This window comes from Brachyhypopomus gauderio, unplaced genomic scaffold, assembly GCF_052324685.1.
Source record: "Brachyhypopomus gauderio isolate BG-103 unplaced genomic scaffold, BGAUD_0.2 sc37, whole genome shotgun sequence".
NCBI classification, from domain to species: Eukaryota; Metazoa; Chordata; class Actinopteri; order Gymnotiformes; family Hypopomidae; genus Brachyhypopomus; species Brachyhypopomus gauderio.
This window is the reverse complement of record NW_027506867.1, coordinates 1,108,655-1,124,177: the sequence shown is the minus strand read 5'-3', so window position 1 is coordinate 1,124,177 and position 15,523 is coordinate 1,108,655. Positions and strand designations below refer to the sequence as shown.

The 15,523-nt window shown below is 44.3% G+C and overlaps 1 long non-coding RNA gene across 1 annotated transcript; it reads left to right on the top strand.

The window, feature by feature from the left end:
* The first annotated feature begins 951 nt into the window (after positions 1–951).
* Positions 952–5,567, top strand: LOC143485692 (uncharacterized). The gene is made up of 3 exons (XR_013122986.1): positions 952–1,842; positions 2,342–3,476; positions 5,365–5,567. It is a non-coding gene; the product is annotated as an uncharacterized LOC143485692 (long non-coding RNA).
* Positions 5,568–15,523: the final 9,956 nt, after the last annotated feature.

Sequence of the window (15,523 nt, the reverse complement as noted above, 5' to 3'; positions counted from 1 at the left end):
ATGAGCCCGCTAACTGCACAGAAATATTGTCGGATACACCCGTAGCTATTAGCCCCAGTTATAATGAGGCAGATTCCTTCGAATGTGTCGAGGAGCTGTCAGATATTTTAAATGATATGGACGGGGTACCGGCTGATCTCTCCAGCGATAACAGCTTGTTTGACCAAATTGAGCGCATGCTTGATAGTATTGAGGAGGCCGAGTTGATAAGCAACGAGCCTAACGCTCAGCAGAGTGGGTGTGGCTCTAGTTCAGCAAATTCTGACCGCGTTTTAATAACACCGAGCTTCATAGAGCTATAAATTTTTCGGCTCTGCTACAAAACGTTGATAGCTTTGCTGAATTTTTTGTAATGGTTTTGGAACAGCTAGAGGGGTTGTTGGCCGAAGCTAACCCCTTAATTTCTGCCGGTGATGCGATTACTGTAGCAATACGTGGTGATACGATCGATGTGGGGTCACGTGTACCTGTAGTCAATGGCAGGGTAGAAATGGATCATTTTCTGGCATTATTTGAAAATGCAATTCAAAGTAAAGTTGAAATATTATCGGATGATACATTAGAAATCGTTATTCAAATTGTTCATGCCCCCAGAGGCGGAGCCGGAAGGAAGCGTAAATTAGCTGATCTGCTGGAATCAGAAATTGTTTGTAAAAAGTTAAAAGAGTTATGTTTTCCATAACCGGAATAACTTGTGTTTTGCATTATGTGTAGTGCAGTTATTGAATCCAGAAATGAACATTGTAGACGTGGAGGCGTCGGCTAACAATTTACAGCGTGATGTTAGTCTAACTGCTGAGCATATGGTTAGTTTTGCTGATATACCTTTGTGTGGTAGAGTGAGATTGTTGGGGCAATCTCACTAATTCCCTCCCTAATGATAAATTGCGGTGGAGCCGTGCGAGTCGCGGGGCAGGTTGATCCTGGTGTTATAAGTAGCGGGGGTGTGGTTATGTGGGCAGATCCCCTGCTGTCATCAGGTTTTTCCAGCACCTCTAATGGTGGCGAGTCATCATTGTTGGACCAGCTTAATACCGTCGAGGTATGGCGCTTCTTTTGGGCGTCTGATTATCAGTAAGTGCTGTGCGCGGAGAATTGACATGCTCTGCTGTTTCGTCGCAGTTCGGTGGGCGCGTCAAGAGAATTACTGTGCTGATATCTACCACGGGTGGGCAGTTGCTATTTGAGAACAACCTGGTTAGGTAAGGTGGGATTGCTGATTATTGGCACTTTTAATAAAGGGATTTGTTTTTAATTCATTTTCCTTTGTTTAGTCATCGCGCTGTTGTGAAGAATTCGCCGTGGCTGTTGGAGCAACCAGCGGATTCCAGTCATAAAGGGGAGAGAATACAACAGCAACTTTCACCCAAAAAATAAAGTTTGCGCGTGGTTCCAGTAGCCGGCAGTGCTGCTGTTTTGTTTGGGCCGTTCGTGATTCACGTCGTTCGAGTGATCGTGTGTTTCGTGTTTTCTATTTGTTTTCCCTGTTACGTGTTTAGGCTCAGTTTGGCGGCGACCTTCTTAGTTTTACATGTTTGATTTGGTTGAGTGTCTGGTTTTTATTTCTTTATCCCTTTTTCGTTTGCAGTGTTTTGGTGGTGTGATTTGTTTCGTGGTTTCTTTAAATAGTGTTGGTGCCAAACTGCGCTGCAAAGCGTTTGGTTTTTTTGGGTTGTGTTTGTGACTTATTGGTCTTCTTATTGTCCGGGTTTTGTTTAATTATTTGATTGTTTGTGCAGGGCAGGAGCTGCAGGCCGGACAGAGGCAGATGTCCCAGGTGGTGGAATCTCGTGCACGGGTGTGGTAGTGAGTGAAGAGTATTGAGTGTGAAGTGTGGTCACGGTGAGCGTACAGTATAGAGGTGATCTCATAGCTCTCATCTTAATTACCAAGGCCGCAGCCCTGTTCCCTCTTGTTTTACTTGTCATTGTGAGTCTGTGCAAATTATATAGTTTTATATACGATCCATAAAGTGGTCGAAGTATATTTTTATATTAAAGAAATTATTGAAACTACCTCTCTGGTCCAGTGGTCTTGAACTTGTGTCCTTTTCGTTAATGGTTTTCGTTTGTGCTGAGGCTTTCATTTGCCCCAGTATAATTCCTTGGGGTGAAATTCCCCTAGGTGGCGTAGTCGTGCATCTTCTTTTTGGGTTTTTGTTAGTTCTGCTCGCCACATTTTGGCGTAGTCGGCAGGATCCACTGAGTACCAGAGACGTAGAGTGTATTAGTTTGTATGTTTTGGGGATTGATTATTTTTTTTTCTCTTTTTTTTTTTGATACAAAACAGCAGCATTTGTTTGAGGGACTGGTAGTTTGACTGGGTTGTTTTTGTGTTATAGCACACCTGCTATTAAAATGGAGGAAGAGATACAGCAGCTTCGAGACCTAGTCATGCAGCTTAAGGCTGATAATGAGCGATTACTCCAGGAAAGGGCTACTGTACCAACTGGTGCTAGTGTAGTTACCCCAGCTGTTCCTGTTGGTGTAAGTAATGCCCCTTCAACGGGTGCTAGTGTTACGGAGCGTTTGGTGGTTGTCCCTCGCGATCGTAAATGTTCGTTTTTTAATGGTAAGACTGGGATCGGTATAGTGGAATGGATAGAAGAAGTTAAAGCTTGTATGCGAGCCCGCCATCTCTCGGTATCCGATCAGGCTTTCTTTATTTTTGACCATTTGGAAGGGGAGGCAAGGGAAGAAATAAAGTACCGCTCTAATATAGAGAGGGGGGATCCAGCTAGCATTTTTACCATTTTAAAAGATCTTTACGAGTGCTCACAATCTTATGTAACATTACAGCAGGCCTTTTTCTCAAGAAAACAGCAGGAAGGGGAAACATTACAGGAGTTCTCATTAGCATTGATGGCGTTGATGGAACCGGTAAAGCAACAGGCCCCAGAGGGAATGTTAAACGCGCAGGTTTTACTTCGGGATCAGTTTGTAGAACATGTTTTAGACGGTGCTCTCCGTAGAGAGTTGAAGCAGTTTGTTCGGCAGCAGCCCACTGCCACATTGTTAGAGGTGCGTGGAGAGGCCATTCGATGGGAGAGGGAAGGATTGCCAGGGGGTGCCAGGGGACGTTGTCTCTCCCTACCATCTGCATATGGCTTACAGTATGGTGTGCAGGGGAGTCCCTGTTCAGTTTCACCCAGTGCGTCAAGGTCATCTGAGTTGCAAGAGTTGAAAGAGTTGATGAAGCGTCAGCAAGCTCAACTTGATAAGTTAACTCAAACTGTTGCTTCTTTGCAGACGTCCTCAGAACGTAATCGTCCCTTTCAACAAGGGCGTGTCATTTGTCGCCGATGCCAGCGGCCTGGTCATTTTGCAAGAGAGTGTGATGGGGAACGGGTGTTGCACTCCAATCGGGGCCCACCCTTAAGGGCAGCAGAGTCCGCTCACCATCAGCAGTCGGAAAACTAATGCCCACTGAGCTGCAGAGCCACAGTTCAGAAGGGGTATCTTTGGGCTCTGAGGCAGGTACTGTTTCTAGGCTAATGTCATCTTGCCCCGATATTGTAATTGGGGGCGTTTCAGTCTTGTCTGTTGGACACGGGTTCTATGGTGTCTACCGTCACCGAGAGCTTCTTTTTGCAGCAGTTTGAACCTTGGGGTCAGGACCGCCTCCAGTCCTGTCATTGGCTACAACTACGGGTTGCTAATGGGTTTGATATCCCATATATCGGTTATCTGGAGTTGGATGTAGCACTTGTGCGGAGTTACCTTTTGGTCGCTCTGCTCTATTTGAACCTCCTGAGGCTGGGTTGCCAGCCGGGCTATCGGCCTCTTCCTGCCTAGTTCCGGTGGATAAGGGTACAGTGTATGTTCCTGTCGTCAATGAAGGAACAAACACACCTTGGGTTTTAAGCAGTGTTCAGGTTGTTAGTCTTCCTACTGGGGTTATGGATGTTAGGTCCACCACTGCTGCAATGCGAACCTTCGTAGCAGCTACTGCTGTGCAGCCTGGAATAGAGGCTGTGGACTGATCGGCACTGACAGACCAGGAACCGAGTGAAGTGAAGTTTCTTCTACAGGATTACAATTCAGTTGTTAGCCCATGGGTGATCTGGGTTGCACCAACCTTATAGCACCTGAAATTCCTTTGTTGGATAGTGCACCAGTGTGGCAGAGGTATAGACACATTCCTCCATCCGAGTATGACGTCGTAAAGGCTCATATCGATCAGCTTCTCGAGTCTCGGGTAGTGAGAGGGAGTAGTAGTGTATGTGCCTCTCCTGTCGTGTTGGTGACAGGGAAGTATGGGAGTTTGCACATGTGTATAGACTATCGGTTGCTTAATAGCAAGACCTGCAAGGATGCGTGCGGTCGGTGGGGTTTGTGAGGCAGACGAGCCACACAGCTCTGTGTCAAATGTACAGTTGGTCGTGTTTGGACCATGGCACTAGTGGTTTCTACATGGGTTCATCGTCGGGGCGACGATATTAAATGTGGGGGTAGAATGTGGTAGAGTGAGATTGTTGGGGCAATCTCACTAATTCCCTCCCTAATGATAAATTGCGGTGGAGCCGTGCGAGTCGCGGGGCAGGTTGATCCTGGTGTTATAAGTAGCGGGGGTGTGGTTATGTGGGCAGATCCCCTGCTGTCATCAGGTTTTTCCAGCACCTCTAATGGTGGCGAGTCATCATTGTTGGACCAGCTTAATACCGTCGAGGTATGGCGCTTCTTTTGGGCGTCTGATTATCAGTAAGTGCTGTGCGCGGAGAATTGACATGCTCTGCTGTTTCGTCGCAGTTCGGTGGGCGCGTCAAGAGAATTACTGTGCTGATATCTACCACGGGTGGGCAGTTGCTATTTGAGAACAACCTGGTTAGGTAAGGTGGGATTGCTGATTATTGGCACTTTTAATAAAGGGATTTGTTTTTAATTCATTTTCCTTTGTTTAGTCATCGCGCTGTTGTGAAGAATTCGCCGTGGCTGTTGGAGCAACCAGCGGATTCCAGTCATAAAGGGGAGAGAATACAACAGCAACTTTCACCCAAAAAATAAAGTTTGCGCGTGGTTCCAGTAGCCGGCAGTGCTGCTGTTTTGTTTGGGCCGTTCGTGATTCACGTCGTTCGAGTGATCGTGTGTTTCGTGTTTTCTATTTGTTTTCCCTGTTACGTGTTTAGGCTCAGTTTGGCGGCGACCTTCTTAGTTTTACATGTTTGATTTGGTTGAGTGTCTGGTTTTTATTTCTTTATCCCTTTTTCGTTTGCAGTGATTTGGTGGTGTGATTTGTTTCGTGGTTTCTTTAAATAGTGTTGGTGCCAAACTGCGCTGCAAAGCGTTTGGTTTTTTGGGTTGTGTTTGTGACTTATTGGTCTTCTTATTGTCCGGGTTTTGTTTAATTATTTGATTGTTTGTGCAGGGCAGGAGCTGCAGGCCGGACAGAGGCAGATGTCCCAGGTGGTGGAATCTCGTGCACGGGTGTGGTAGTGAGTGAAGAGTATTGAGTGTGAAGTGTGGTCACGGTGAGCGTACAGTATAGAGGTGATCTCATAGCTCTCATCTTAATTACCAAGGCCGCAGCCCTGTTCCCTCTTGTTTTACTTGTCATTGTGAGTCTGTGCAAATTATATAGTTTTATATACGATCCATAAAGTGGTCGAAGTATATTTTTATATTAAAGAAATTATTGAAACTACCTCTCTGGTCCAGTGGTCTTGAACTTGTGTCCTTTTCGTTAATGGTTTTCGTTTGTGCTGAGGCTTTCATTTGCCCCAGTATAATTCCTTGGGGTGAAATTCCCCTAGGTGGCGTAGTCGTGCATCTTCTTTTTGGGTTTTTGTTAGTTCTGCTCGCCACATTTGTTTGAACAGCATCTGGGGTGTAAAATTGTGGTTCTGTATCGTGACAGGTCAAAGAAAGGATACAGTTTTTTTCAAACCAGCGAGTTACCTCATGATAGAACGATCTTCATATATCTGCAAAAGAATCATTATTACGGTGTAAAGAATGTCAAGGCCTTGTTGGGTAGTGAATATTTTTGTAAATTCTGCTATGCTACATACAGTCGTAAAATAGGTCATAAATGTGTTTACCACTGTAATGTTTGTCTTGACGCTGAATGCTACAAACGTAGTGAGGATAAGTTAACCCAATGTGTGGACTGTCAAAGGTTGTGTAGGTCACGTTATTGTTATGACACGCACAAACGACAGACGGGTTCTGTGGAGGGTAGTAGCTTGTGTAGCAGAGCGTTTTACTGCCGAAACTGTAACAAGGTGTTTGACATACCATTATCAGGCCGCATGAAACATAAGTGTGCGGAGCCGCGTTGTAAGCTGTGGCGAGACAATTGATTCGTCACATGATCACCAGTGCTTCATTCAACCACTGCCTGTGAAAGAGCCTTGTGAAAAGCTCATCTTTTATGATTTCGAATGCCACCAAGAAACGGGTAAACATGTCGCTAACTTCATCTGCTGTATGGATTTTAAAGGAGATACGTGGACTGCTGCTGGAGAGGATTGTGTGAAGCATTTCTTCACTAGGTTTAGAAATAAGAAATTTTCAGGGTACACGTTCGTTGCTCATAATGCTAAAGGGTACGACTCGTATTTGTTGCTCAACTATCTCGTCAAGCAGGGGGTTACTCCCACTATCATTGCGCAGGGCAGCAAGGTGATGTGCTTTACCGATGATGCGTTCAATCAGAGGTTTATTGACAGCCTGTATTTTCTGCCTATGAGGCTGGCAGCCATGCCGCGTGCGATGGGGTTCGTGACAGAAATCAAAGGGCATTTTCCCCACAGATTTAATATTCCTGAAAATCAAGGGTATGTGGGGTCTTACCCCGCCCCCGAATTCTACGATGTTGACAACATGATGAGGAAAGACAGAGACGAGTTTTACCGCTGGTATGAGACTGTAAAAAGATGGTGTCTTTGATTTTGCTAAAGAGATAGAATTGTACTGTGTAAACGACGTGAAGATTGAGAAATGCATGCATGATCTTCAGACGGGAAATCTTAGACAACTCAAACGTTGATCCGTTTAGCTGCATCACTATAGCTAGCGTGTGTTTAAAAATTTTCAGAACTCGCTTTTTAGCTAGGAACACCGTGGCCATTCCTCCTTTGGACCTGTATATAAATAGACAGAAGACGTTTTCTACACCCGCTATTCAGTGGCTAGAATTCTTAATGCGTAGCCAGAACATTCACATACAACACGCTCTCAATGGTGGTGAAGTATGGTTCGGCAGATACGCGGTAGATGGTTATTATGAGGCAGGAGATGGGTCAGGAAATGTCTTTGAATTCTTAGGATGTTTTTATCACGGATGTTCAAAGTGTTTCGCGCCACACGTCCAACACCCCTTATACAAAGACATGTCTTACGGGGAGGTGAGAGAGAGAACACAGGACAGAATCCAATACCTGAAACACACCCATAAGGTACAGGTGACTGTATTGTGGGAGCATGAGTGGTTGGAAATGAGAAAATCTGATGTTGTGAAATGCTTTCTGAAATCATTCGACATGCCAGAACGGCTGAACCCACGTGATGCGCTGTTTGGTGGTAGGACGAACGCACTCCACCTCCACTATGTGGCACAGCCGGGTGAGAAGGTCGAGTATTACGATTTCACCTCACTTTATCCGTTTGTGAATAAGACAAAAACATATCCCGTGGGGCACCCAACGATCATTTTTAAAGACTTTGAACCGTTGGAGAATTACTTTGGCATTTTCAGAATCAAAGTGCTTCCCCCTAGAGGTCTGTGGATGCCTGTCCTGCCATTCCGTGTGGGGGGGGAAGTTGTTGTTTCCTCTCTGTAGAGAATGCGCGATCGCAGGGATGTCAAATTGCCAGCACAGTGATGCTGAACGGGCTCTAACCGGTACGTGGTCGAGCATAGAAGTTTTGAAAGCTCTGGAGCTGGGGTATACAGTTATCAGAATTTTTGAAGTGTGGCACTTCCCGGCAAGCTCTTCAGAACTCTTTTCTGGGTACATCAAGATGTTTTTAAAAACAAAACAGGAGAGCTCAGGCTACCCGGCATGGGTCAAGAACAGTGATGACAAACGCGAGTACATACGTCTGTACAGCCAGCATGAAGGCATCGTGTTGCAGCCTGAAAATATTACCCAAAACCCTGCTAAGAGATCTGTGGCGAAGCTGGCTCTGAATTCTCTTTGGGGTAAGCTATGCCAGAGAGCTGACAGATTAAAATGGTATATATAGTTGGCCCACGACCCTCAGTGTGACAAAACTCCGTTCAGACACCATTTTGGACAATGGACTCCCACATTCTCAGTAAGTATGTTTTGTGTTACAGACTTTTACGTATTTATAGTAAGAATTTCAGTGCTGTAATCATTTTCTTGCTTACTTAACAGGGATTTTTGTTGTGTAGGTACACCAGAGCGTGAAACAATCCAGGCCGTTAGAAGCATTGAAGGACTATCACAACTTTGTGACGGTATGTTTCTTCTTATTTTAAAATTGTCTTTTAATGTTATTTGTTGTTGTTGTTGTTAAGCATTACTATTTCTCCAGAAACTGTGAACACGTCGGGGTATTTGAACCCTCTTGGTGAGTTATTTGACCATTTAATATTGGGTAACTGTGCCATAACTGTGTGTGTATATATAACACAACGACTTCTAATTTGTGTGTGTTCTGTAGTGGGGCTGACACGGTTAGTTGAAGCAACTAACATCTTAACGCCACCGGGGTTCGACGCTGTCCCCAGCACATCGGCCGCATACCCCAAGGACATCATGACCGGCGACATCCGCCATGCGTCTACAACATTTAACCCATGTTTAACAAGCAGTCCTGGGGTCGCCCCAAGAGACCCTAGAGGTTCCGATGTGCGTGGAAAACGTGTTAATTTTGGCACCGACGGCTCGTGTAGAAAGCGGTTTAGGTTGGAAGACAACTACAAAACAATCGGTAATGAAACACAAATTAAATCACTATCGTGATGATCATAACACTGTATTTTATGCATGCTTGTCTAATAACTTGAAATCTTTTCACAGATTTGTGCAACGACGATCTGTCGGTGTATGAGGTCTGCGCTGATCCTGATCTGGGGGTCATTGGTTGGTCTGACGAGTTACTAAAGACGTGGAACGATAAGTTTTACAATAAAGGAGGATGACGTTGTTGCTATTGTGCCGGATAATGGACTAAACGCCGTCGCCACAGCCGTGTGGGATGATGGACTAGATGCTGCCTTGCCGGGGCCAAGAGACGTTTGGGATGAACTAAAACCCAACCAGGAGCATGAACGACAATATCAGGTTGGGCGACATAATTCTGGCAATGCTGGGGAGCTCACAACATTGGTGAGACAGATGTCACAGGAGATCACGAGAATCTCCATCGAACAATGCAGACAGGCCGCTCTAAATCGCAGACGTGATAACGTTATTCAGAGGCAGGTTGCGCGTATTGAAGCTTTGCACAAAGACGTGCAACGCAGACAGTGTGTTCTAAACGACAGGGTTGAAGATGTTTTGAAACAGGTTGAACGTGTTGAGGTTTTGTGTAAAGACAATACAGATAATTATAATTCTATTTTAATTAAAGAAATTCATGAAATGTGTAAGGACAAAGTAAAAAAGTGATAGACCTAATGTTTAATTTGAACAGGTTTTTACAACTCAAATGATCCTAGTTGCTACCCGTTGCTGGTCCCTCTTCTTCCAGATAACAAGCATAATTTTCATTGATAAAATACCAGGGGCTTACACATTGTTGTTTTCAGAAAGTATCTTTAGCATTGTTCAGGACGTGTGTTAAATAAATCAACTCATCAGCACAAGCTCGAAAGTACTGGCGTTATTTAAAATCTTTGTGGTAAAACATTTTGTTTTGCGGGGACTACAGTCATGGCATCTAAAACAACAATCAGCGCGATAGTGATGTATTTGATGCATGGGAACAGTTGTCTCTAAACGATCAAATGTCTAAACAACGAGTATGAGACTGCTATTGATGAACTTGTTAATAACCAACAAGACGATGTAGCCACTAATGTCAGCAATGTGCAGTCTTTTACAAACCACATTAGATAAATGGTTAACAGCCAGCAAAACGATATGTGTGATGGTGACAATGTCGGTCAATCGCCTGATTTTTTGTGTAATGATCCCATGTATGAAGTGTGGGGTCATTTATTACTAAGCGATCAAATACGTTGTCTTAATGACGAGTATATGTCCGCTATAACGACCCTAGAAAGCGACATGCAAAATAACGCACAAAACAAACACAGAACAGACGGGGTGTGGTATGCAGGCCCAAGGATGTCCATCACTTGACCCAACAGCACCTAACTTTGGTTTGTCCGCTGGTACCATAGCAGAATTTGTGAGAGATGGCGGTGTTGTAAATGATTATACAATTGTGCCTAGAACTAGGTTTAACATCATTGTGTTGTAACGGAGACAGCCAAAGACATTGCAAAATCAAAGTGGATTACTTTCACCTTGGAAGGCAAGAGACTAACCCATCCACAGCTCTAACACTAGAGCTCCTGAGATTTCAGGATTCTCAGGACATCACCCCTCCTTCTTCTCCTTCTTGCAAGCAATTAGCAAGACCAAACATCACCCTTTATTATGTTAATTCACAGAGCAAGACTGAGGCAGCAGCCTCACCCAGAAAGTCTCTGATCACAGAGATCACAGATCACAAACAAGCAGAAACACAATGCTTCTAACAGATAGATTTCTTTTTTCAGTTAGGGGTATGTTCAGTTAGTATGAGCTGCTGTCTGTGGGTGTGTTCTTCAGTCGTCATGATAGAAGCAGAAACACATTATCATTAGCGTGGTATTGGCGTTATTTATGAAGTGTCCCCGATTTTCTTGTGTATGCACTTCAATAGCGCCACACATTTACATCGCTGAACTATTATCACGGGTCCATATTGTTCTCGTTTATGCACGTCATTAGCATGGTATTGGCGTTATGTATGAAGCGTCCCAAATTTTCTTGTGTATGCACTTCGATAGATAGATACATAGATACGTAGATAGATAGATATTTCTTTTCAGTTAGGGGTATGTTCAGTTAGTATGAGCTGCTGTCTGTGGGTGTGTTCTTCAGTCATGATAGAAGCAGAAATAGTGCCACACTTCAATAGCTTTTAGTGTTTTAGTGCCACCTGTCCCGGTTTTCCCGGCTTGTCCCGGTTTTTCTTCTTTTTAATATTCGGTCCCGGCAAAAAAACTAGGATAGTTCAAACCACGATTCAGACCGTTTCTGCACACTTTAAATCTGTTTTTTTCTCACTGTGTCCATTTTAAACCCCTCCGGTAACGTTTTACGTTCGACTTGCTTCTGACTTGAAGACCAAGTTCATGTGCAACTCCATTCCATATCTGGGAAAGGACCCTGATCGTCCCAAGGGTGAAAGTGTCAGAATGTGGTTATGAAACTCATGAAGCTATACCTGGGCAAGGGCAGAACTGTAGCCACAGACAATTTCTTCACATCTCTGTCACTGGCTGAAAAGTTGCTGGAATGCAATACAACTCCGCTTGGGACGATAAATAAGATTCGACAGGAAATTCCCACGGAAGCTAAAAACAACAAGGGACGTGAGAAGTTTTCAACGGAGGTGTACAGGTCACACGATGCGCTGCTGACAGTATGCCCCCAGGGCATTCTCAGCACTATGCACACGCACGTGAGGATTGCCAACGACAGAAAAAAGCCAAACACTGACTGACTACAACCGGATGAAGGTATGCATATGTGTTGGCATTGCAGAATCAATTTATACATGAATGAATTCGTTCAAAATATAACATGTACTTCTTTGTAATTGTTCTTTGCAGTGCGCCGTTGACATCATGGACCAGAAGGTGTGTGCATACACAGTGCGCGCAGGAACACGCCTGTGGCCCGTTGCAGTGTTCTACAACCTACTTGACCTGGCAGCGATGAACGCGCATGTTTTGTACAAGGCATGCACGGGGTCCACAGAAAGCATGAGAGTTTTTCTATGTGCTCTTGCTGGGGAACTTGGTCATCGTTATCTACAGGAAAAGGAGTTGAATACGCCACGTCCTTCACCTGCTCCTGGAAAGAAGACCCAGTGTCAGATGCAGTCACACTGCAACCACAGCGTCAACGTGTGTTGAATGCGGCAAGTACACCTGCCGCAAATGTAAGAAAGAGTCCCTGGCAGTGTAGCAAGTGTTAGCTACAACTACATGAAGGTACGTTGATAAGTATATGTGGTGGTACGTATTTTGTCTTCTGAAAGATCTTATTCAAAATATAAAGGTGTACTTTGAATTGTTCTTCATCGCCATCATGGACCGCGCGAGCACAAGAGGCACTTACACCCGTCAACATCATGGAAAGGAAGGTTCAAAAACACTGCGAGCACAAGAGGCACACATACACACTAATCTCTTATTATAATTTCCAATAATCTCTTTTCTTTCTGTTACAGAGTCGCACTTTACACAACACCCGGAATAGACATTCCACTTCAAGAATCCCGGAATAGATATCCATATTTGATCAGAATAAAGTTTTTTAGCAGCACATGAATTTGTTTTTCCTGTCTTTTCCTCTCCTTTTCCAGCCTGCTGTTTAGATCAAAATCATTTATCAGTGATTTGATGCAACTCAACGTGTTGGCAAAAAGAAAATAAAAATGCGTGAAAAACACGCAGAATCCAAATGAGTAACCAAAGAACCAGGTGATCAAACCAAACCTTCCTAAAAATAACAAACGGGATATGAAGGGAAACTTGATAGACCAGGAAGCGGCACAGAAGTAAAGGACTCTACCTCTAGTCACTTACCTTATTATTAGAGAGAGAATGCACAGGAGTCTAGCAGACACATAACCAGAGAAAGGCTGATTGATGCCACTATGTGAATTCTCTCAAACAACTCGGCAGTACAACTGTCTTCCTTAAATAGGAGGGAAGACAGCTGCAGGTCATCACTGCTCCATCTGGAACTGACTCCCCTCTGGCACTTTAGCTATGAGTGTGGTTCACATTTAGTGTATTGTTACATTGTTTCAGTTTTAAACCACTGCACCCCCTGTGTGCTTACAGGACAATATAATGGCATCCTCCTTGCAGACAGAGGGTGTCCGTGCCTGCTGTATGTGATGACACCATACCATGACCCTGAGCCTGGACCCCAGTTATGCTTCAACCTGGAACAAGAGCAAGGGTTGAAATGACCATCAGGATCCTCAAGGCCAGGTTTCAGTGCCTGCATGGGTTCAAGGTCACCCCAGAGAGGGCATGTGACATAGATTGACATTGACCGACCAAGACGGCACCACAAACTGACGCCCTGGTACTTAGGTGCGCTCCGTTTTGTTTGTTTGTGTGTCTGGTCACTCTCCTGGGTATTCTTACACCAGATAAGAGTTTTTAAACCTTAGGACAAAACCTATGGATCCATTTCCTGTTTTTATTGCATTTGCAACAGATTTACTACATACTTTGATTCGCAAAGTGAGACGCAGAAAGAGATGTAAGCACGCAGGTGTGCTTGTGCGGCTGAGGAGACGTGGATCACGCACAGCCTTACCTGGGACATTCCTCTCCAATGTGCGCTCATTTAGAAATAAAATGGACAAACTGGCACTGATGAAAAGCATGAACAGAGACTTTTCCACATCCTATGTTGCGCTTCACGGATTCCTGGCTGAGTGAGGAGATACCGGACTGTGAACTCCAGTTAGATGGATTTAATATCTTCTGCACGGACTGGCAAGCTGCGCTCTCGAGCAAGGTTACAGGTGGAGGTGTCCGTTTCTACATCAACAGTGGTTGGTGTACGGATGTAACAGCGATCACTAAGCACTGCTTTCCCTCTCTGAAATATATTTTTCACTCAAGAGGTTAAAGCTTCCAAAACCGGTGGCGAGGACAACAAAGCAGTGGACACATGAGACTGCTTTGAAACAGACTGGGACTCAAGGAGAACTGCCTGTGACAGCTTGGATGATTATACAGACACTGTAACCTCATATTCACTTTCCCAAATAAAAGCAGAAGTGGACAGGAAAATAACAGCAGGGGGAAAACTTGAGGGAGGCCAGGGAGTGGCGCAGAAGGTAGGTACTTGAATAAGTAAAGAGATCAAGACAAAACAGACAAAACACCAGCATGAAACCAACGAGGAGAGAAAACTGACTGAGATCGCTCAGCATGTGGACCAAACGATTCAGCAGTGACCTGCTACAGCTCTCTCCCTTAAGTAGGGAGGAAAACAGCTGCAGCAGATCAACGCTGATTGCGGGAACTCCGCCTGGAACCGACCCGTGGGCTCCTCCTAGTGGCGGTCAGAGGAACCACACTGGAGCCAGCCCTGAGACACCAGTTACATTCTGTTATAGGACAGTCACACACATTACCATGTTTAATCAAATGAAATACTATGATCAACATATTCAACATATACTGTACATCCATAGGCCTCCCAGGATTCTCCCATTCTGAGGCAGCAGAGACAGTTTCATCATCATCCCGCAACAGGAATTTAAATTTTTTGTTAAACACTGATATTTATACACATCAAGTAAGATTTGGGAACTGCAGGAGGCTCATTTAGTTGCACCACACCACTGGGGAGAAGGCACTAAACATGTTAAGAATATCAATGCAGTTCACAGTTTATGAACTAAATGTAATGAACATGCCTTTAACATAAGGAGTGTCCTGTGTCCTGGGGGTTAATGGCTCAGATGAGCTCCCTCCAGTGATTCCAGGAGTGATGGGCCTTCCACTGTTCTGTGGAAGTGCCAGCTCATCTGCCTGGGTAAAAGGTGGAGGTGGTGGCCTCCCTCCTGTTTTTCTTACTTCAGCCTTTTTCCTATTAGCTATAAAACCATAATCAACTGAAGGGCAAACATAGCTTGATAAAAGTAAGAACATTAGGTAGTTGTGTTCAAGTCATACCACTTAGACTATGTTTTTATATTTCATCTTACTGCCATGTGCGTTTAATCCCACTTGGATTTCACCTAGGTAGTGATGGGCAAACGATACCGACGCTTCGGAGCTTGGGTCACTCTTCCTGACCGCAGAGCTGAAGCAATGCTTCAGACGTCATCACTGCTTCGGTCCACAGTTCACTGGTCGATTGCATTTTGAAGGGATTCAGTGCATTTCATTGGCTCAGAGTTGAACAGCAGATGAGTAGTTTTGGCGCTAAACACAATATTTAATATGCACCATTATATGTTGGGTTGTACTGTATGTTTCAAATTTTGAATTGTACAATTAATTCAAGTGTCAGAAATAATACTATTACTACAACTACTACTTGTGTTCAAAGCTTTGAATAGCCTGGAAAATGCATAAATAATGAAACAGTATGCAGTCACATTATTTCTATTATTATAGGGACGGTGCTTTTTACACAAGAGTTGTCGTACAACAACAACATGTCATCCATGTTGAGACACTTTATGGTGAGCAAACACATGCCACTGCAAACGCTGAAAGTCAATGATGGTAAACTGATAAGTATGTGTGGAAAACTCCCTGCTGGAGTCAGTGTTGTGATGTCAGCTGTGAC